This window comes from Rhincodon typus, chromosome 27 (assembly GCF_021869965.1).
Source record: "Rhincodon typus isolate 14 chromosome 27, sRhiTyp1.1, whole genome shotgun sequence".
Lineage (NCBI taxonomy): Eukaryota > Metazoa > Chordata > Chondrichthyes > Orectolobiformes > Rhincodontidae > Rhincodon > Rhincodon typus.
The window spans coordinates 3,643,089-3,667,582 of record NC_063358.1 but is presented as its reverse complement, the minus strand read 5'-3'; the positions used below and the strand labels follow the sequence as shown (position 1 = coordinate 3,667,582).

Here is a 24,494-nt window from a genome sequence, read left to right as displayed (position 1 = left end):
GCTGAATTTCTCCAGCACTTTCTATTTTTATTATAGACAACATCTTGCCTCACAGTGAAGAATGCAGATAAAATTATTAGTAACATAACATACTTTCAATTTATTACAACAGCTCCCAAACCTTTTCATGATGGACTACAGAAGTGTGCACTTTGAATCTGACTGCCTCCATTTTCCAATCATCCTGTTCAGAGATGTTATGGCACACTTCTGGAGCAGATGGGTCTTGAACCCAGGCCTCCTGTCTCAGAGGTAGAGACCATTCCACAAGACCCCACTACTGCCTATATTTGGTTTTTAAGAATATTTTAAAGCTGCACATTTAAAGTTAATTTCAGTGATTCCTTTCAACTGTATGCATTTAAAACCACCAATGTCAATCGATCATTGTGTTCTGATTTAGGATTTATCCTTTAATTATCTCGTGGCAATGACTTGGAAGAAATTCTGGGATTTGCATTTTAATCAATAGAAACCTGTTTGTCCTTTCGAACTGATTGAAGATTCAACAGGAGGCAGTCAGCAAATCAATTTTGGGGTTGTTACCTTTCTGCTTATAAATTCTTTGTCAGTGTATCTTCTCTTCCACACTATACCTGTGGAAGGAGCAGAGCTCTGAAAGCTACAGTTTTCAAATAAACCTGTTGGACTATAACCTGGTGTCGTGTGATTTTTGACCTTGTCCACCCCAGTCCAACACCAGCACCTCCACATCCAGATAATGAAGTAACAACTTGGAGAATTGTTCTTCTCAATCCTCTATGCCTCCAAATTCAAACTCAACAAACTGGACATAGAAACACAAACAAAAATGTTGGGACAGATTGCTTGGCGTGCAGATGCATTCATTATCACCTCTACTAGTCACTCATCGTCTCATGCATTATGCTTAATTAGGAGGATATTTTTGAAAATTTCAGGAATAATTATGTTAAGCTGCATTGCAAAAGTAGAGTTTAACCTTGACAGTGCTGCGTAGCTCTATGTACTGAACCTCAAATCAGTATCAGTTATAGGATGTAGGGATCATTAATTAAACTATTACTTGAATATTTCCCCCAAACATCACTTGTATATTTGCTTTGGACTGATATGTTTCTCCCCTTCCTAGAGACATTTAAGAGTTCACATATCACTGAGAAAGCCCAAAACTTTTTGAAGAAGATAAGGAGTCTGATACAAGTTTCATATTAAGTAAGTAGGGCTGCATGGTATTGCAAAGTGACTGCTTTACATTCACATCTGATCAAAAAGTAATTAATTGAATTTACTTTGATGTTAAGATGGACTTAATACAAGAAGCTGGCATGTATAAGAATCATGGCACGTTCTGAAGAGAGTGATGGAAGTGATGATTGATACCCAGAAAGATAAGAGATGTTGACAAGATGTACCCTGACCTTACTGTAATTCTGCTTGCAATCTTAATTTGGGAATTGAATCTAGATATTATGGATTCCACAGTTAACTACATTAAGATAGGGTCAATATTATAGCCTTCAAGAAAAGTTAGGTAGAACTGAAGAATCAAAATATACATTTGTAGAAATGCTTGATAACGTACAGATTCATAAACTACCGTAAACCCTATAGCCCCAAGGATAATGAATACATTTAAATCACATATTTTGAAGTCATATTTGTTTGCATTCTTGATCTGATCAAATCAAGCTTGTCATTATTACTGTAATTTTAAGTGATCAAAGCTTTCAGTTCTTCTCCTTAGACTGATGCCTTAGTTGATTACTTTTGTCTTTTGTGTGCTCTTCCCTAACTGACCTTGAACTGGATGTCTCGCTAAGCCAATTCGGAGGGCAGATGATCAACCTCATTGCTGTGGTCCTGGAGTCACATGTAGGGCAGACCAGGTGAGGATGGCAGATTTCCTTCTGTAAGGGCAGCATGGTGCTCAGTGGTCAGCACTGCTGCCTCACATTGCCAGGGACTCGGGTGCTCCAGTCTCCTCCCACACTCCAAAGACGTGTAGGTTAGGGTGGATTAGCCATACTGCAATTGTCCATAGTGTCTAGGGATGTGCAGGCCAGGTGGATTAGCCATGGGAAATGAAGGGTTACAGGGATAGGGTGGGGGTGGGGTCTGCGCGGACTTGATGGGTCAAATAGCCTGCTTCCACATTGTAGGGATTCTTTGATTCTATAAAGCATGGTTAAATTTCTCAGCAGCTTCATTTATTACTAGCCTGCCTCATTTTTCTTGGAAGATTTGTTTTCAGTCGTGTTCTTTTTGAATTTCTCATCTATATTATTGCACCTCAGTGACGCTGACACATATCAGGAGCCATTTTGCACTTACCATACCTACTCTTCCTCAGCATCTCTCAGTTTTGCTACTGCTTCTGTGCCTTTCGGCTTTTTGCCCGAGTTCCCGAGCCAGTCATTGCTGAACCATAACGTGAGAATCCCAGAGGAACCTAGATCATCTACTTCCACCCTATCCCCACTATATCTGTCCATTCTCTGCTGAAAGCCTGGTCCATGTTTGAAATCTCTCCAGAATTGACAATTCCAATCCTGCCCGGGCCAAACCTGTCCTGCACACATTTGAACTCATTCAAAATTCTTACTCCTATTTCCTGTTCATTCATCAACCATTGACCTATGTTAGCTTTTTCGTCCATTAAGGTTTAGCTTTTAAAATTCTCAGGCTCATGTATCAGTCCTTCCATGGCCATGACTCTCTTGTCTCTGTAATTTCATCCAGCTCTACAAAACTCATATATCCATGTTCTTCCAATTCTGGCCATTTATGCATTCTCAAAACTCATCACCTCATCATTGATTGTCACATATTCATCCATCTAGGATCAAAACAGTGGAACTCGCTCCTTAGACCTGTCCACCTTTCTCTATTTATTTAAGATGCTCCTTAAAACATTTTTAGTCAAGCTTTTGATCACCTGGTTAATATTTCCTTTTTATTGACTTGGTGTTTTCTTGTCTGATGACATTCCTGAAAAATTATTGTACACAGATTTATGTTTTCAATGCACTATAAAAATGTAAGTTGTTATTTTTATATTTTCTCTTTCATTCACTTATGATATTATTTGCCTTTCATTTTATAATTTAAAAGAGTTTTCCAGCATTAACACCGTTCCATTGCAAGAAAAATGTTATTTGGCATATATTTAGTGTAATTATTTAAAGTGCTTCCTACTTATATGTTACTTGTAGAATTATGTTTTGTTCCTGTAAGAAATTGTGTGTTGATTTACATTATCCTCATTTCAGCCTTTATAAGATGTTCACAGAGCATAAGGTCAACATTTAATCATTCATGTTTTGTCAAAATGCAATATACATAATAAAACATATGGTAAACACTGTACAAATGTACCTAAAGTAATGACTCCTACAGTATGCCCATTTCATTAAATTCCTAATCAGAAAATTCAAAAAACTTGTGATTCTGTTTGAAAATGTCAGACAATTCTTCTACACTTAAAGTCTCTAACCTCATGCAGATTTATAGGTCAACTAATTGATTCTGACATGAATGCTTTAACCTGAATTTGTTCCTTGTTCTTTACTCCCGGTGTTTATAGAAATCTAAGAGCAACTGTTCAACCTTCAATTAAAAATAAATTTGGCTTCACTGAGGTTCACACAGTATTTTTGTTACATTTGCTTTACATCAGTAAATGCCATTAAGAGTTCTACCATGTGAAGATGCTTTGCCCTGATGCTATGGCACAATGTAGGTTTCATCGAGACTTAATTCCTGTTGAACAATTACACCCCTTCACCGGGGCCTACTTTCTTGGTCCCAACTCGCCCGCACCCTTCACCTCGCTTCAGCAATATTTCCATTCCTTGGTCTGATTCAATTCCAATAGTTACCACTGCTCCCAGTGGTACTGCTGGAACTGAACAGCTGTCCTCTGATTGGTTGGCAGTTCTTGGAGGTGAGCCATCTTGCCTCAGGGTGGGAGGGGTTTGTAGGGTGATTAGATGCCACAACCTCAGGGAACTGATTGGTCCTTAGTCCCATTTCAACGTCACAGTTTCTTCCTCCCAGATTGTTGTCTCATGTTTCAGCTTTGTCTCCATTTACAAACTAAAGTGAGATACCAGTCCTGGATATAAAATGAAATTCCAGTTTTTGGAGAGGGCACTGAAAGCACAATTTCATTGTCAGAACACACCAAAATAAGATAACAAAGGTGAGTCCTGGTGATGAGAATAATGCCACAATCTGTTGTGCAATTGCTGGTACTCATTGTTAACAAAGAGAGCTGGTGACATCAGTTGTATATCATTCTGGGTTTTGCTGTAACAACAATTGCAGAACTTTCAACATTCTACTGAGACTGATAGTAATGTTTGGAACTCCACACGTACACATTTAAATATGGAAATTGGAAATGGCTGTCAGTAATTCTATGCTTCTCCACAAAGTGAACTTTTGAGGTCCCTTGCTCTGGAGTGGAATTCTGAAACAATCAGTAAAATTTACTGTAAAAACCCTTGAGAAAGGGTTGCATTGAAGAACAAGATCTAACTGGGTTTGGTGAACCGAGTTCATAATCATTGTTGAATAGCCTCCCTGGCCCTGCAAACTAATTGTATATCAAATGTTTCCATTACAATAAAAAAATTCCCATTTTTAAAAACCTTTTCTTTAAAAGTTTCTTGGTATTTTAACTTCTGTCTTAATGCCATTTTAATAATCTATTTTGTAATCAGAAAGCCAATCAAAAATAAATAATATTAAGTAGATTTAAATTCCTTTCCTAGTTTGCTGTTTGACAGAAATGTGAATGGCTATTTAATCAGTTTTCTAATTTAACAGTTTCTGGATGCTGGATGATCCTCTTCGCTATCTGTCAGGAGAGGGGAAATTCTACCTCCAAGAGGACACATTTCTTGAGGTAAGTGCAATTTCTTTGCTGCTTATTACACCCATGGAAATAGACTTCCACAATCACGTGACATATGTCCTCAGTACAGACAGATTTCAGCTCCCATTATATTGGTCACTATAGCTTTAATTTTGCTGGCATTGTGTTCTCTGTGCTATATACACTCAAGAAGAGATTCTTCAAAACATCTGCGACCATTTTTATAGTTAACAAGCAGCAATCCAGCTGTGACCTTATTCTGAGTCCTGTTCAACTTCTGGTCTTAACAGGGCAATTTAACACTTGTAATTGGGTGGTTTAAACATTGATGATAACAATTAGGTTACCAAGGCAGCGCAAGGAAACAGAACTTTGCACTCCAGCGCACTGTGCGACAGTTTGTTAGGATAGAGGTTTACATAATCATTTCTCCCTCTGGTGAATCTTGATTTCTTTTGCTATCTCATGTAATAAAGTGTTGAAATAACCAAAAACGATTTAGAAAAGAAAATAGTAGAACCTTGAGCAAGCATTGTGTATTTCATAACCTACTACCATCGTTGTGCCCCAAGACAGACCCTTGGCTCTTAGTATTTCCAGATCTCTCTATCCTGTGCTATTGTTTCAGTATCAATAAATTCCTTTCAATTTCAACTCATTTAACATTGACATTCTTTTCCTGGAAATCCTCTGTCTTAAAATGTGGCCTAACTAGGTTTCCTCACTTCCTAATTAAGTCCAACAAATGTATTTGTTCATTCACTCTATTCAACAATCATCATTTGTTACTTTTTCTGTCCTGCTGACCCTTTCCTTTCTCCACATCTACATTTCAGAGATATTCCATAAGTTGGTTTCCATGTTCTTTAAGGTCTGCATCTCAAATATATACACATATGTATCATGTGAAATCATCGGGGAAGCGATGACCTAATGGTATTATCGCCAGGCTATTAATCCTGAAACTTAATGAATGTTCTGTGGACCTGGGTTTAAATCCTCCATGGCAGATGATGGAATTTGAATTCAATAATAATCTGGAATTAAAAATCTACTGATGAAAGCATTGTTGGGGGAAAAAACCCATCTGGTTCACTAATCTCCTTCAGGTAATGAAATCTGCCATCCTTACCTGGTCTGGTCTACATGTGACTCCAGACCCACAGCTATGTAGTTGGCTCTCAACTACCCTCTGAAATGGCCTAGCAAGCCACTCAGTTTAAACGCAGCTAGGGATGGGCAATAAATGCTAACCAACCAGCAATACTCATGAGTGCATTTTTAAAAAAAGTTTGTAAGATGATTGGCAGCAGGCTAGCCTGCCTACATTATATTGACAAGGCCTCAGAAATGAAAATAAAATGAGATTTAAGCAGCTAGATTTAACATGGAAGCGTAAGGACAATGCAATGAAGTCTCAATGTGATGAACCATGTACCAGCTCTGGGTTTCATCCTTCAACAAAAGCAACAAACACAATGAAATGAATTGGTAAACATGAGAGTCAAACAGAAGCCAGTGCCCCTCGATCGGGATGGAGAGATAGAGAACTAAAGGGAGAGTAACATTCATCATTATGTGTATTTTCTGACAGCCAGCTTCAAAGCAACCTAAGCTCAGTGCTAGCAATGACAACTCAATGCTACTTTTTGTTAGGAGTTGCTTTAACCATGGCAGATGAGAACTGATAGGAGGGCAACTTAAGGATGAATCCACCTTACCCAAAAATCAAAATATAGAAGATTATGTTATTATAAAATATCTATTCCAAATTTGGGTTCCCATGCCAGTAGGTTTTTTTTAGAATGGATTTCTGTAGATCATAATATACCATTTGAGGGAACTATCGTAATACACATTTTCTTGCAACATATTTCATGCTCCAATTACTTTAGTTGCTTTCACTTCATATTTGTGTTTCATTAGAGTACAGTAATAATGAGTTCAAGCATTTTATTAACGATATTTACCAGTGGACAATGAAATTCCTTAGCAGCTGGCTGGTTTGGGAATAACTGACATGTACGTTTACTGGCAACATATTCAGTTTATCATGAAACTAAAGAAGAAGCTGTTTAAATGATTTTCGATATTTTCAAATTCCTTTTGTTTTGTCCCAGTAAGTAAAACAATGCTGTGGAATATTTTGCCACAAGATGTCAGCAGTTTAGACAGTGAATGCTGCACTGCAGATAATTAGGGCATTGAAATTTTGTAAAACAAATTAAATTCGACTCCAGTACTTTTTAAATCTTGAAGTCATCAATCATGAAAGCTCTTCACATTGTGATGAAGAGCAAATTTCACCATCTTTAATACTTCCAATCAAACCAAAGAATTGGGATTAATTTTGATCGTCTATTGTTTCTATTGCTATTGAATTTTTTTGCATAATTTTTGTTTAATGTTATGTGCTGATTACACCACTAGGGACTGGCTTGGAAGAAATATTAGTCTGTAATTTTGCACCACTGTTTAATGTGATCATGTTCTTGATTTCTTTGTGCCTCAATACATTGTGGATGTATGAAATCAACCATTCCACGAGAGCAGAATATGATTGCATCAACACAAGATGAACTGTAAAGCTTCTTCATGTCATAGAGTCATACAGTCACGCAGTATAGGAACAGGCCCTTCGGCCCACCATGTCTATGTCAACCAACAAACGTGAAACTACACTAATTCCACTTATCTGCATTTACTTCATAGCCTACTATGCCTTGACATTTGACGTGATCATCCAGATGCTTCTTCTACAGTCATAGTGTTATAGAGCATGGAAACAGACCACACTTCAGTCCATGCCAACCAGATACCCTAAATTAATCTAGTCCCATTTGCCAGCATTTGGCCCATATCCCTCTAAACCTTTCCTATTCGTGCATTACAGAGGAGGAAGTGCTGGATGTCTTAAAATGCATGAAGGTAGATAAATCCCCGGGACCTGATCAGGTATATCCTAGAACTTTGTAGAAAGCTAGGGAAGTAATTGCTGGGCCCCTTGCTGAGATATTTGCATCATCAATAGGCACGGGTGAGGTGCCGAAAGACTGGAGAGTGGCTAATGTGGTGCCATTCTTTAAGAAAGTTGGTAAGGAAAATCCAGGGAACTATAGACTGGTGAGGTTGACGTCAGTGGTGGGTAAGCTGTTGGAGCGGATCCTGAGGGATAGGATTTACATGCATTTAGAAAGGCAAGGATTGCTTAGGGATAGTCAACATGACTTTGTGCATGGGAAATCATGTTTTACTAACTTGATTGAGGATTTTTTTTGAAGAAGTGACAAAATTGATGAAGGCAGAGTGGTGGACATTGTCTACATGGACTTCAGCAAGGTGTTCAACAAAGTTCCGCATGGTATACTGTTTAGCAAGGTTAGATCACATGTGATCCAGGGAGATCTAGCCATTTGGATACAAAATAAGCTTAAAGGTAGGAGACAGAGGGTGGTGGCAGAGGGTTGTATTTCAGACTGGAAGCCTGTGACCAGCGGTGTGCTGAAAGTATCGTTGCTGGGTTCAGTGCTTTTTGTCATTTATATAAATGATTTGGATGTGAGTAGAGAAGGTATGCTTAGTAAGTTTGCAGATGACACCAAAATTGGAGGTGTAGCGGACAGCGAAGAAGGTTACCTCAGAGTACAATGGGACCTTGATCAGATGGACCAATGGGCCGAGGAGTGGCAGATGGAGTTTAATTTAGATATATGTGAGGTGCTGCATTTTGGAAAAGCAAATCAGGGCAGGACTTATACACTTAATGGTAAGGTCCTGGGAAGCGTTGCCAAACGAAGAGACCTTCAGATGGAGGTTCATAGAGTTCCTGGAAGATGGAGTTGCAGGTAGACATGACGGTGAAGAAGGTGTTTGGCACACTTGTCTTTATTGGTCAGTGCATTGAAGAAAGAAGTTGGGAGGTCATGTTGTGGCTTTACAGGATATTGGTTAGACCACTTTTGGAATATTGTGTTCAATTCTGGTCTCCCTGCTATAGGAAGGATGTTGTTAAATTTGAAAGGGTTCAGGAAAGATTTGCAAGGATGTTGCAAGGGTTGGAGGTTTTGAGTGATAGGAAGGACCTGAATTGGCTGGGGCTATATTAGAACATAGAACATCTACAGTGTGGAAACAGCCATTCGGCCCAACAAGTCTACACTGCCCCTCCAAAGAGCATCCCAACCAGACCCATTCCCTTACCCCTGCACTTCCCATGTCTAACCCACCTAACCTAAACATCCCTGGGCACTATGGGCAATTTACCATGGCCAATTCACCTAGCCTGCACATCTTTGGACTGTGTGAGGAAACCAGAGCACCCGAAGGAAACCCACGCAGACACGGGGAGAATGTGCAAACTCCACGTAATCAGTCGCCCGAGGCTGGAATTGAACCTGGGTCACTGGCGCTGTGAGGTAGCAGTGCTAATCAGTCCCTTCTCTGGAGCATTGGAAGCTGAGGGGTGACCTGATAGAGGTTTATAAACTCATGAGGGGCATGGGTAGGGTCTTCTTTCCAGGGTAGGGGAGTCCAAAATTAGCAGGTGTAGGTTTAAGGTGAGAGGGGAAAGATTTAAAAGGGACTTAAGGGGCAACTTTTTCATGCAGAGGGTAGTGCTTTTATGGAATGAGCTGCCAGAGGAAGTGGTAGAGGCTGGTACAATTACAACATTTAAAAGGCATCTGGATGGGTATATGAATAGGAAGGGTTTTGAGGGATAAGGGCCAAATGCTGGCAAATGGGACTAGATTAATTTAGGATATCTGGTCAGCATAGACGAGTTGAAACATGTACAGCATGTTTCCATGCTGTACAGCTTTATGACTTGACCTAACTGGCTGCCTTTTGAATTGAGGGTCAAGAGGGGAAATATTTACAGGCTACAAATGAAATCACCAGTATTCAACTTTTAAAAATCAAACTAAAAATGAAGACATTAAAATAGAGATGCTGTGCCAGGCCGTGCGCTGTAACTGCATCATGTGCGAGCTGGTGGTCCTCATTGTGGTTCATAGTGACCACTTCTGTAGCAAGTGTTGGTTGCTTGAGGAACTCTGACTCTGAGTTGTTGAGCTGGAGTCTGAGCTTCAAACACTGAGGCACATCAGGGAGGGGAAGAGTTACCTGGATGCTATGTTTCAGGAGGCAGTCACACCCCTATGGTCAGTGGTCAAGGATGGGGGTGGTGACTGTGAGAGAGGCAGGTAGAGGGATCTAGGAGGTAGTGCTGAAGGAGCATTAGCCCTTGATCATGTCTAACAGGTTGGAGATTCTTGCTCCCTGTGTGGATGAGAGTGGAGGCTGTAGGGTGGATGGAAAAATTGACCCTAGCTTCACAGTAGAGGGAGGGTAGGGAGGGGAGGATGGGGAGGGTGGGGCAGGTGGGAAGAAAAGACGTTGTAATCAGGGATAGTATAGTCAGGGGAACAGAAATTGTTCTCTGTGGCCAGGATCGAGATTCCCGAAGGCTGTGTTGCCTGCCTGATGCCCAGGTTCAGGATATCTCATCTGGGCTGCAGAGGAACTTGGAATGGGAGAGGAAAGTTCCAGTCGTCATGGTCCACATAGGTACAAACAATATCAGAAGAAAGAGAAGAGGGGTTCTGCTGAGGGAATATGAGCAGTTAAGGGCTAAATTGAAAAGCAGAACCAAAAAAGTAATAATCTCCGGATTACTACCTGAGCCACGAACAAATTGGCACAGAGCCAACAAGATTAAAGAGGTAAATATGTGGCTGAAAGAATGGTGTGGGAGAAACGGGTTCGAATTCACTGAACTTTGACCCCAGCACTGGGGAAGGAGGGAGCTGTTCCAATGGGATGGACTCCATCTGAATCATGCTGGAACCAGAGTCCTGGTGCATCGCATAACTAGGGCTGTGCATAGGACTTTATACTAAATAGACAGGGTGGGTTCAATTGCATGGAAAATGCTAAAGGAGCATTCCTGGCTACGTTAGCAATTACTACCCATCCCTAATTGCCCAGAGGGCAGTTAAGAGTCAACTACATCGCTGGGGGTCTGGAGGACATTAGTAAACCAGATGAGTTTTTCCCTAACAATCGACAATGGTTTCACGGTCATCATTAGACACTTAATTCCAGATATATTTTTAAAATCGAATTCAAATTTCACCGTCTGCCATGGTGAGATTCAAGCCCAGGGTCCCCAGAACATTACCTGGATCTCTGGATGAACAGTCCAGCGATAATACCACTGGGCCATCACCTCCCTGCTAAGTTTCCAGAACAAGTAATAGGACATAGGGTATGGAAAGGGTCAGGAATCTAACTTGAGGCACAGCAGATCAGGGGATAACTATGAGGAAGGGGGCAGTCAATGCAGGACCGAGGGTGTCGTAGTTAAACGCATGTAGTATACGAAATAAGGTAAATAATCTTGTAATGCAGATTGAAATTGGCAGGTACCATGTGGGTATCTCAGAGACGTGGCTGTAAGGGGTCAGGGCTGGGATCTAACTGTCTGAGGATACACATCCTATTAAAAGGATAACGCATCATTCTCTGCCACCTGCAATCTGACCCCACTACCAAGGATATATTTCCCTCCCCACCCTTATGTGCCTTCCGGAGGGACTGCTCTCTCCGCGACTCTCTTGTCCGCTCCACACTCCCCACTAGCCCCACCACCCCCGGCACTTTTCCCTGCAACCGCAGGAAGAGCTACACCTGCCTCCACACCTCCCCCCTCATCTCCCTCCCAGGCCCCAAGAAAACCTTCCATATTAAACAGATGTTCACCTGCACATCTGCTAATGTGGCATATTGTATCCGCTGCTCCCGATGTGGCCTCCTCTACATCGGGGAAACCAAGCGGAGGCTTGGAGACCAATTTGTGGAGCATCTATGCTCGGTTCGTGACAAACGACAACACCTCTCAGTCGCGAACCACTTCAACTCCCCCTCCCACTCCCTGACGACATCCTGGGCCTCCTCCAGTGACACAACGATGCCATCCAAAGTCTGGAGGAACAGCACCTCATATTCCGCCTGGGAACCCTGCAGCCCAATGGTCTCAATGTGGACCTTACAAGTTTCAAAATCTCCCCACCCCCGACCGCATCCTAAAACCAGCCCTGCTTGTCCCTGCCTCCTTGACCTGTCCGTCTTTTCTCCCACCTATCCGCTCGTCCCAACTCCCTACCTACACTCACCTTTACTAGCTTTATCCCCACCTCCTTGACCTGTCCGTCTCTCTCCACCTATTGGCTCCACCATCCACCTCCTATCACCGCCCCCCCTCTCTATTTATTTCAGATCCCCCTCCCCCATTTCTGAAGCAGGGTCCTGACCCAAAACGTCAGCTTTCCTGCTCCTCTGATGCTGCCTGGCCTGCTGTGTTCCTCCAGCTCCACACCGTGTTACCTATTGAAAGGACAGGCAGATGGGCAGAGGTGGTGAGGTTGCTTTGTTACTAAGAAATGAAAAAAAAATTGATAACAAGAAGTGACATTGAATCAGAAGGTGTAGAATCTGTGTGGGTAGAGTTGAGGAACTACAAAGGAGAAAAGACCCTGATGGGTGTTATGTACAGGCCTCATAGCAGTAATCAGGATGTGGGGAAGAACCTGCTGGTATGTGTGTTCAAGCTTCTGTATCTTCTGTCTGATTAGTAGCCAAATGTATGGTACCTTATCAAACTCCTTTTGGAAATCCAAATAGTTTTACATCTACTCCTTCCTCCTTATCTATCTGCTTGTTACCTCTTCAAAGAATTTTAAAAGATTTGTCAGGCATTGTTTCCCCTTCTTGAAGCCATGCTGATTCTGCCTGACTACATTATTTATTTCCAAATACTTTGCAATTCAGTCCTTTGTAATAAATTGACATTTTCCAAATTACAATGATCTCTCATTACCTTTATTTTGTCATCTTCACCTTTGAATGAGGGTGTTACATTAGCAGTTTTCCAATCCTCCAGGAGTTTGCCAGATTGGAAGGATTCTTGGCAGTTTACTATCAGTGCATCCATTACCTCTGCAGTTATTCCTTTAACATTCTAGGGTGCAATCATCAGGTGCATTAGACTTATCAGTCTTTAGACCCATTAGTTTCCCTTGTATTTTTCTCAGTGATATTTATTCTATTTATTTCCTCATCCCCTCACCTCCCACAATCCATTTTTGCCATTTGATTTAGCATTTTGAAGTGCTGTTACTGTCTTCTACTGTGAAAACTGATGCAAACTATTGATTCAACAACTCAGCCTCTTCTTGATTTTCCACTAACATTCCTCTAGCTTCATTTCGGAAGAGGTCTCTGTTTACGTTGGCCTCTCTCTTCTTTTTCACATATTTACATACTTATTTACTTACTATTCATCTTGATGTTACTTGCAAGTTTACCTGAATTTATGTTTTTCCCCTCAATTACTTTTTAGACCATTTGTCAATTTTGAAAACTTTCTCAATCCTCTGGCTTACCATTAATCTTTACCATGTTTTATATTTTTTCTTTCACTTTGATGCTATTCTTAAGTTCTCTGGTAAACAGTTGATTGGCGCCTTGTATACTTCCCACTTCTATACTCTTTCACAACGAATGCCAATTTTCCATTTGCCCTCCATATTAACTGCCCTACTTCATAATAGCTTTCAGTGATTCATGCACAAGGATCCCAGATTGCTTTGCACCAAAGCGTCTGACATTTATCTCCATTTAGATTAGGTTTCCTTTCTATTCTTCTGACCCAAATGGATTACCTCAATTTATCCTCATTAAATTTGATCTGCAACATTTTGGCCCTTTCACCTAACCTATCCAAATGTATTTGTCAAGTTCTTATTTCTTTATTGCAACTTACTTTTCACCAATTTAGTGTCACCTGTATATTTGGCTACAGAACTTTCTATCCCTGTATCCATGTTATTAACATAGTTTGTTAGTAGCTGGGGCCTGAGAATTGAATCCTGTGGCACCCAACTAGTTATAGTTTGCAACTAGAAAAAGAGCCATTTATCCAAATTCTCTACCCAAGCTGATAAATTATCCTTAACCTTGTGTGGTAATCTATTTTCTTAAACATTTACCATTGTATCTTAACCTTCTTAGCTACAAAACCATTGAGAAACGATAGCATACACTGAAGAAAATAGTGAAACTCTGATTGTAGTTTGCCTCAGTAAAATAAAGCAGCAACAAACACGATTTTAATAATTGAAGCACCAGAAGGTTGGAAATTTCACGGTGTGTTGTATATTTGTCATCAGTGGATTAGGATCTCCTGAACAAGATCATGGCATGTGCCACTTTAGGAAATGGCTAAATGAAGTTTTTGGAGGGATATTCAAGGTCCTTCAGCCAGGCAGAGATTGAAATGATATTCACGGTGGCAGGACAAGCAGGAAGGCTGGTGAAGGGAACAATAGCCTGATGTATGCATTAAATTTGCTACTCCTGCACAGTAATTCACTATATCACAAAAAATGTCCCGTTGAAGATGATTTTTGAGCTCAATTGATGATATCCTTCTCCATCCTGCCATTGTACCAATCCAGCACCTAGCATTCATAAACAAGCTGAACTATCTGTAATCCACTCCAGTTTCTGATCACTCACTGTGTAAAGAAATATTGTGTTATGTTTATTCCACATTTATCCTTCAGAATTCTGAAGATGTACTTCCTTGTTCTGTTTCCTTAGAATTTCATACAGTTAACTTCAAACTGTGTAAAATTAGACATCACAATGATAGAAAATACAGACTATAATGGTTAACTTCCATTAGCTCATTCAAAAGTCATGGACATTGAGAGGAAATAGTTATAAATGAGCAGGGACACATTAAAATGGCCCCTAAAATTTCCTGACCTGAAAATAGTCAATGTCAATCTCAATCTCAACAGGAATCTACAAAGGAATATTTAAATACCATGGCTGAATGAAAATAATGTACAAGAGCATAGGGAAATTGGCACTAAGTAATGATGCTTGTTTGAAGAGCTAGTGTAAGCACAATGGGCTGAATGTCCTCCTTTTGTGCTGTAATGTTTCTGTGAGATCCTGAAAAGGTTATCTAAGGTTAATTACCTGAACATTAAAAGTGATCTTCTGGAATGGATAGCTCAGAACAAAACTTTCAAATGCTTCTGCAGGGTGAAATTCAATTCCACATATTGCAAAAATGTAAATTTGAAACTCAGTATGCAAATAGGATTATCCTCCCTCCCTCAACCCACCAAAACTGTGTCAAAGTAAAACAAGGGAGCTTAGACAATGGACCATTCACACACTGTTAAAAATGGATTGTCCCCATTGTAGGCCAGTGGCCAGCATTCACATATAAAACACCCTCCCTGTTAGATGTGGTTAGTCATTTGTGGCATTTGCTACAGAAGACAGTAACATCAAAGACATTTTAGTAAATATTTTTTTAAATGTTGTGCCCAGTTCTCCAAAAATTATCCATTAAGAGAAAACCAAATGCGAAGTGATCATTTAAAATGTGGAAGGCTGCTCTAACACATACACCTGGAACAACTAAACCAGTTCAGCCACACTACAATTCCACTAGAACCTCAGAACCAACACAAAAACATATCAGAGATAGTAGGATCTAGGCCAGAAACGTCAGCCTTCCTGCTCCTGTGATGCTGCTTGGCCTGCTGCGTTCATCCAGCTCTACACCTTGTTATCATGAAAACATATCATTCCTTCAGCTGGAAACTCTATTTCCTTTTCAAATCCAACTCCCCCTACCCAGTACCTTGCTCTGTGTGTGGGTATGTGTGTTTGGAATTCAGGGAGGGTATCACCTTTTTTATAATACTTTATAATGAGTAAATTTACAATAAAACTAACCACGTAATTTTAGTTACCTCCAGAGGTCTCTTTCTTCATTGTCTTTAAAGTTATCCAAGTACAGATTGAGTAGGAGGAGAAACACATCTGTTTAAAAAGTCAAAAAGCTATTACCAACCTCAAGAGTGGAAAGATAGGAGTTTCTTTACCACTCCAGACATAAATGAAATGTTTTTGATTGGAAGATTTCTAATTTATTGAGCCGTTCTTTCACTTGTTTTCTCTGCCATTGGAAACCAGCCTCGTTGTTCTTTGTTGTATTGCATCTAAAAGTTGGACATCTTAATTTGCCATATATAATTACACAGATACAGTGGGTCCAAAAGTGAATGAGTTTCAGTGATTGACATGCAATTGGGTCCATGCCAACCATTACTTTTAAATTCAAGAAATCATAAGATAATCTACCATGCTACTTGCTTTGAAGGTTGCCATCTCTCAGTTTATAGAGATATTGGGGTAGAGCTTGAGTTTGTCCAGAAGTGTATGTGAAGATGGGTTGGCCACTTGTTCACAGTCTTTTCCAATTTTTAGTCACATTTGGATAAAGTAAAGGTCCATCTTGTAGAACGACAAGACAACGAAGACTTGGGTTCTAATTTTATGTCTTCATAAAGTACATGTGAATTTATTTTAATTTTCATAATGCAAATTGTTGGTATTAAATTGTACTTGCCACTTACTTGCCAAGGTACATTTCCAAACTTTCATTGTAAGATCTTAGTTGATTACTAAACCCTGCTGCCCCTCCTCAACCAACTGCAAAGATGTTACATTGATGTTGATGCTGTGATTCCCAATCATCAAGAATGATACTGATTGTAGGCAGACCCCTGTCCACTGACCCAACTGTAAAACTTGCTCCTCTTTTGACCACTCCCTATTCTTGCTCTTTGGCCAGGCTTCTTTTTATGTCTAACTGCCTCCTTGAGCACCTCTCACTATTCTCAAAGTTCTCACCCTAACTTTACATTGTAAGTAGTTCTTTTATTTCTTCCAAATCTATCCATGCAGTTGCTAATATTACTTTGTCCCAATGACTTCATCCTCCTAGACCACCTCCCATTCTTGCCCTTACCACCTGTTGTTTCATTCCCACACTGCTTTCATTAAGCTTATCCCTTTCATGAAACCAATCTCCTGCTCCCTTTGTCCTCTCTCCATTAATTGTTGACTGTTCAACTCCACTTCCTGGATTTCATTACTAAATGTTAGTAATGATGGTCCCACTGTAAACGCCACTGATTTCACCCATCACAAATAAAACTGAGACCAAACTTTGAACTCCACACTGTATCTATCTTGAGGATTACTTCCAGTTCTGAAACATTGCTGTGCTACTGAAATATTTTTCAAAGTATTAGTCACCTCTAGACACAACTGTTGCAATATTCTCCTTTGCAAGCCTTCATACCTCTCACTTCAGAAATTCCGAAACTGCCCGTATCCTCATCTTCGTGATCCTATTTATTCTGCTTGATCTATGGTGGTACCTGTTCCCATTGCATTTTTAAATTTGAAATTTTTGCCCACAGTCTATGTGGGGGTTTAGAAAAAATTTACAAGGATGTTGCCAGGGTTGAGCTATAGGGAGAAGCTGAACAGATTGAGGCTAATTTCCCTGGAGCGTCAGAGGCTGAAGGGTGACTTTTTAGAAATTTTAAAAATCATGAGGGGCATAGATAGGGGTGGGGGAGTCCAAAACTAGAGGACACAGGTTTAAGGTGAGAGGGGAAAGATTTAAAAGAGACTTGAGGTGCAACTTTTTCACACAGAGGGTGGTGTGTGTATGGAATGAGCTGCCAGAGGAAGTAGTGGAGGTTGGTACAATGACAACATTTAAAAGGCATCTGGATGGGTATTTGAATAGGAAAGGTTTAGAGGGAAATGGGACTAGATTAATTTAGGATACCTGATCAGCATGGATGGGTTGGACTTAAGGTTTGTTTCTGTGCTGTACAACTCTATGATTCTGGCTTATTTTCTAGGGCTTTTCCTTTTCTCCTCTAAGGATATTGCTTCCTCAATGGAGTATAAGTTCAAAAGTATACAACCATTTTCTTGTCAACCCATCCGAATAGCCATCAAATAGCGTGGGAAAACAAATGGGGATTATCAACGTCAGAAGTCACATAATATCTGGTTATAGTCCAACAGGTTTATTTAGGATCACAAGCTTTCAGAACGCTACTCCTTCATCAGGTAGAGTGAAGGGAAGCATCACCTGATGAAGGAGCAGTGCTCTAAAAGCTTGTGATTTCAAATGTTGTAATATAACTTGGCATCATGTGACTTTTGACTTTGTCCACCCCAGTCCAACACCTCCACATGAGGATTATCAACAGCAGATAAATTTGATTCTCACTCAGTGTCCTCACACAGATACGTAGCAATTCATATTGGAAAAGGTGTAGGAGTGATGGCCATGGCTAACTTTTCTTCCCGAGGGTGCTGAGGCCAATTTGAATTTATCCCCTTATTCATTGATGGGATGAGGGCATTGCTACCTATGTCAACATTTATTACCCCATCCCTAATTACCTAGAGGGCAGTTGAGAGTCAACCACATTGTTGTGGGTCTGGAATCACATGTAGGCCAGACTAGGTAAGGATAGCAGTTTCCTTCCCTAAAAGACATTGGTGAACTTGATGGGTTTTACCCAACGATCAGCAATGGTTTTGTGGTCATCATTAGACTTGTCAAATTCCACCATGGCAGAACTCAAACCTAGGTTCCCATGACATTACCAGGTCTCTGGATTAATAGTGCAACAATAATCTGGGTCGTCACCTCCTTGTCAATTCAGCTGCAATAAATACACTGGGTATCAAACTGAATAAATTAATTCATCACAGGTAAAGTCATAATAGTTCCAGATGACCAGAGGCTGCTCCGTCATTGGACAGAGATGACTGGTGGTGGTTTAACCTGAGGGTAACCATACCTCAGGCAAGGGGGGGAGGTTGAGAAGGTGGGGTCTTCATGATACCCTTAGCCAGTATGGGATGTTGCTTATAAAATGAGGGCTGCTACAGAAAAACTGGATAGCAAAGTCTTGTGTGAAGGCCATGGAATGTTGCACATCCAAATTGCCAGAGAAACTTCAAACAGAAGATCAAAAAGCTGATAAGGTGTAGGATTGACTACCTCTTTCCTCTTGGCATTCAGCCACCTCTTGCAGTAACATATTCTGCAGGAATACACAAAGTCATTGGTTAAAAAGGCAGTTTCAACTCTACTGGCATGGACTAGTGGGACCGAACACTCTTGCACATACCAGTCTATGATTGAGTGTTCAAGTGACCTTAAGGTCACAGTCAAAGAGTTATTCCCTAGTTACTCTCTATGGTAGGTAAAGTCCCATTCTCAATTCAAGTGTTCCAAACCAATTAAAAAGAAATAACAGATTTCAAATTTGAAAGTATATCTACATAAAGTGCAACTTTAATTATTGTATTATTGCACATATCTTATTAAAACTGCCAAATGATGTTCTAGTATAAAGGTCTCCATCTTACTCTATGAACAGTCAGTTCAGCAGCCGGTAATCCAATTAACTGTGTATACGATGTAATGTAAGTAGGCTTAGAAGCCAGACTTCATTGTAAGTGTGAAATTTCATATCAGTGTACATTGTTGTTAGTTAAGTTCCAGCTGTCTGACTCAGTATAGTCTTGTGTATAGAAAACCACATCACATCAGTGAGACTAAGAACCGCTGATGCTGGAGTCAGAGATAATACAGTGTAGAGCTGGATGAACACAGCAGGCCAGGCAGCATCAGCAGAGCAGGAAAGTTGATGTTTCCAGTCGGGACCCTTCTTCAGAAATGGGGGAGGGGGAAGGGGGCTCTGGAATAAATAGAGGAGGGGTGGGGCTGGGGAAGGTAAGTGGGATGGTGATACACGAATGCAGGTAGGCAATGGTGGGGATTGGTCAGTGAGGTGGGAGGAGCGGACAGGTGGGAGAGAAGATGGACAGGTCAAGGAGGCAGGGATGAGACGGAGGGATGGTCATGGGATGAAGCCTGGGGTGGGGAGATTTTGGAAACTGGTAAAGTCCACATTGAGCCTACAACCCAATGGTCTTATTGGCAATTGAACCTTCCAAGAATGTGTATTTATGCTTTTCCACAATATCACCTTGAGTTTTTGGAATTGTACCTACAAAGAAGACTACAAGGAATGGCTTTGTGGGATTTATTGTGGAACAGGGAAAAAAAAGTTAACTGAAGTATGATAGAACTAAAAAATACTTTAATTAGCTTGAGGTGTGTAAGGATAACTCTGTTTTGGTGGGTTCAGAATAAAGGGAATGCACTGCCTGAGGATGTGGTGGAGGTGGGTTTAATTGAGATATTAAACAATGAGTTAGACAGTTCTTTGAAAAAGAACAATGTGCAAAAAGTTGGGAAAATAGCATGAAGTCATTTGATTTCTGTGTGCAGGCACAATGGCTGAATGGCTCTTCCTACAGTACAATAATACTGTGATTAACAGCATGTGATCAGAAAAATGCATAACTGAGAGCTTTAAGGTTTACTTCAGTTGAAAAAAACCTTCTTGTGAACATTAACTAAAAATTTGTTTTGCAACATTAGCTTGCATGTTGCCACTTTTACATTTTGTGACTCTGCTGATCAACGTGGAGTGTGTGCCCAAAGGTTCAAACAGTACTTTCACTGAGTTGAGCGGGGTTTGGAACATGTCCCCAGCAGCAGCACATTCTGTTTTGTTGATAAAGACTGCCTTTTAACAAATTTCGCAAAGAGCATTTAACTCCTCAATTTAAGGATATGGGCCAAATGCTGGCAAATGAGACTAGATTAATTTAAAATATATGGTTGGCATGTAAGGGTCTGTTCCCGTGCTGTACATCTCCATGACTCTAAAATGCCTAAGCTTCATTTTTTAGTATGTGCTGGAACTGTGAGATGTTACAGTGTCAAGCATGAGATCTCTGGAGATTATTCAGTGCATAGAATTTGGATTTTGAAAGGATTTGGACATAGGACAAATTTGCAGGTGTCACTGGCTAGGCTGGCATTCACTGCCCATCCTTAATTACAACCGTATTGCTGCGGGTCTGAAGTCACATGTGGGCTAGACTAGGTTAGGGACATTAGTAGTGGGTTTTGTGACAATTGGCAGTAGTTACTTTGGGCTAGCTTTTTATTCCAGACTTTTCTTGAGTTGAAATTTCACCATCTGCCATGGTGGGATTCAAACCCATTTGCCCAGAACGTTAATCTTAGTTTCTGGATTATTCAGTCAATGATATTATCACTACCCCACTGCCTCCTCTTGTACGTGGAATTAGTGACTGCTGGTCAGCCAATTTTTACAACCATTTTAATTATTGCCATTACAATGAAGTTCCATTCTATTTTTATGCTGATAATGTTCTCATTTCAAGCACTTTGACCTTAGAGAGCCATCACATTGACAAACTCCAGACTGGCCTCAGTGCAATCACCAGGATTTTACCAAAACCATAAGGGTCACTTACAAATTCTTGGCTAAGTTGAGAAACAAAAGATGATAAAAAGTTTGGAGTCAAATTTCTGATCAGTTTGCACAACTACAAGAATAAAGGGTGTGTGTGTGTATGTGAGTGAGTGGGTGGGGTGGTCGGTTGAGGAAATAAAACCTTTTGCTTTTATATTATACTTTTCCCTATATCCAAACATGGAAAAATGCTTTACAGTAATGAAATACTTTTGAAATGCAGTTACCGTTGTAAGAAATGCGGTAGTTAATTTGCAAGCCAGTTCCCGCAATGCAACAATATCCCTATAATCCATTATTTCTGATGTTGCTTGTGCGAGAAGCATCAGACAGAAAACTGGGGAGAACTCCCTGACTGGCTTCAAATAATGCCTGGAATCTTTCACACCCACCTGAGGCAGCAGATAAGACTAAATTTAATGTTTCTTCTGAAAGGCAGCATTTCTGGCAGTACTGCACCATAGTATCAGCCTCAAACTTCATGATCAAGTCCTGAAGTGGGACTTAACACTAAAATGTCCAACATAGGGCAAGAGCTGATACCTCTGAGAGGCATCGGAGAATTAAAGTCTTGGTCACAGAGCAGCTTTTGGCAGGTACTTGAAAGGCAGGAGGCAACGAGATTGAGAACCTGAGGAAAAGGCATAATTGATTGAAGAAGCAGCTGCCCATTGGAGGAATTTGGGAATATTCAGTAATCAGGTATCCAAGCACGTGATGCAGCGCTGGTGCTGATTTAGTGCGATTAGAGTTGAGAAAAGCCAAGGAAAAATTTGAAATTTACCTCAAAGATCTCAAAAGCTGTAGAGACAAAAGATAGATGCAACATACAAATCAGATTCTACTATCATTAAACAATCAATACATTATAAAATGGCTGGGCTATTCAGACCATTATTCAGAAACTCTAGTCTGAATATCGTATCATCAGCATTACAGTAATAATAAATTATAAGTAATATGTAAAAGAAAGATCAATTAAAAATGCCCACAAGATATTTCAATGAAAGGGCAACATGCTGCTAACTCCAGGTAAAGTGTGTAGTCTATACAACCAACAGAGAGATGCAGAAATTACATTTAAACTACTCCTGACATTAAACATTCCTTTATTTTTCAACCTGCGCAACACTGAAGATCAAGCCAACTGTGTGTCTTTTCCAGGAAGTCAAGATCTTGTTAAAGTTTGTTTTGGATTGTTTTATTTCATGAAGAATTAGAAAAATAGAAATAGTCCAACGTGATGTGTTCTTTTGGATACAGACTGCTTGTGTAAAATATAGGTGTATTATGAAAAGAATGTTCTGCCCGAAGTAGCAATCCACCCTTGCAGCTTGCCTTCTCAGTAGGAGACATTCTGCTCTGGAGAGAAGCATTAGTTTGTACATGATGTCATCAATGAACCTCCGGAGGCCAAAACAAAAATTTCAGTCAGTGAAAACACTGCAATCTGGGCACACAGCAAACCTTCAGCATTACTGGTACTAATTTAAACTCCAGGCCAGCATTTTGTTTAAGTAGGTATAATCATTTCTTTTTGTAGCAGTTGTGACCAAATCCTCCTTGACAAGCTGCTGACACTTTCCCTGATGCTGTTTCACCTATTGCATAATTGTAGGAAAATGCGAACTGCAATTTCTTGACTTTGTTATTTAATTTGCAGTAAAAAGTCCAATTGGTATGTGTAGTAACTCAGGAAGCCTGATGGGAAAGGAACATGGTTTATGTACTCGTGGTGTACATAGGCTAGTCAAAGCCTGGAACAGACAGCTCTGGAGACCCATCCCTGGGTCTGCTTTATTAATTGTACCATATTGCCTTATTTCATGAAGAATTGGAAAAATAAAAACAGAACTGAAGGAGGGTCACTGAACCTGAAATGATAGTCCTGCTTTCTCTCCACAGATACCGCTAGACCTGTTGAGTTTCTCTAGCAATTTCTGTTTTTATTTTCCCTTTCAACTTGTTAGATTATAGAGCACCTGCTCCATGGTTAAATTAATGAAAACGACCCTGAACTGTGGCTTGAATTACATGCAATTGTCAGTGAGGAAGTTTGTGCATGGATTGAATTCAGGCTGAATAGCTGTCTCCTGGCTCTTGATGGGGAGACACAGCCAGAAAATCCCAAACTACAGGCTGTTCTTGAACAAGATGAAAGCCAAGGCTGGGAGCTTGTGTATTCCCCAAGACCATGACAAGCTTTTAAACTCAGGTCCATTCTCAATGCCATGTCCGATTACAGCTGTACCACAAACTTGATACTGCCGGTTTGGGCTGAGAGTGCGACTACATTTGGCCAAGAAATGATAACCACTGGGATGTTCAGGAGACGAGTGAGTCAGTTTGGGAGCAATGAGAATCCATGCCTTAAACAAATTTGTGTTATATTGGTCCGCATTCCACTGTCCTGACCAAAAACAAAAACAGCCAAAGAATAACTCAACAATCTGGCACTTTGGTTTAGCCACTGGACATCGAATTAATCACAGAGTGAATAACATTCGATAATATTGCATTGCATTTTGCTTCCAAAGTGATGTTCTTTCCTTTTACCTACAAGCAGTTTTATTAATGACTGTTGCAATTCAGAAGATGAAAAGTGAATGTTAAATATGCAAGCTGCAACAGTAAGCTGGAATAATTGATAGAAACAATTATTTCAGAAAAAGAGGGAGAGCACATCCTTGGTTTGGCAAAGAAAAATAGATTAATAATTAAGATAAGTAGTTTAATAATTAATGCATTAAATAATGAAACAATTTATAGTATTGAAGGCTTCAGAAGATTTCAATTTGTGCTATCTTATTTGAGTTTTTTTTTACCAGTTCATGTCTATAAATATTCTGTTTAGTTTCAAATGTGAAAGAAAACTAGCTTTACAATTATAGAAGTTAGCAAGAAAAAGATGATATAAGATAAATTGTTGTGTAAATGTGTTTGGGGTAAAAGTTCTTTCCCCAATCCCTACTATTTTGCAGGACATTCAAATTGGGTGATATAAAAATATTAGATTCTAAAACTTTGTGCACCAATAAAATGAGAAAGCTGGATGTTCAGTTTATCCACCATCATTATGAAATTTACTAAGACACTTCATTATTGTTTTTTTTAAATGGAACATTTCAGTATATTTCAATATTTTCAACATTTCACATGTCAAACCCACTCAGATGTTTTAAAAACAGGAACAAAAACGAAGTTGCTGGAAAAGCTCAGCAGGTCTGGCAGCATCTGTGGAGGAGAAAACAGAGTTAACGTTTCGGGTCCGGTTCTGAGGAAGGGTCACCGGACCCGAAACGTTA

General features: G+C 40.1%; 1 long non-coding RNA gene across 2 annotated transcripts in view; it reads left to right on the top strand.

Annotated features, from left to right (window-relative positions):
- The first annotated feature begins 1,768 nt into the window (after positions 1 to 1,768).
- Positions 1,769 to 24,494, top strand: part of LOC125486304 — a 29,028-nt gene continuing 6,302 nt past the window's right edge. The window contains exons 1-2 of one of the 2 annotated variants that reach the window (XR_007264993.1): positions 1,769 to 1,868; positions 4,813 to 4,891. This is a non-coding gene — a long non-coding RNA (uncharacterized LOC125486304). Of the gene's footprint in view, positions 1,869 to 4,029; positions 4,184 to 4,812; positions 4,892 to 24,494 lie in introns of those variants that run through there. The other variant, XR_007264992.1, reaches the window with a different exon arrangement.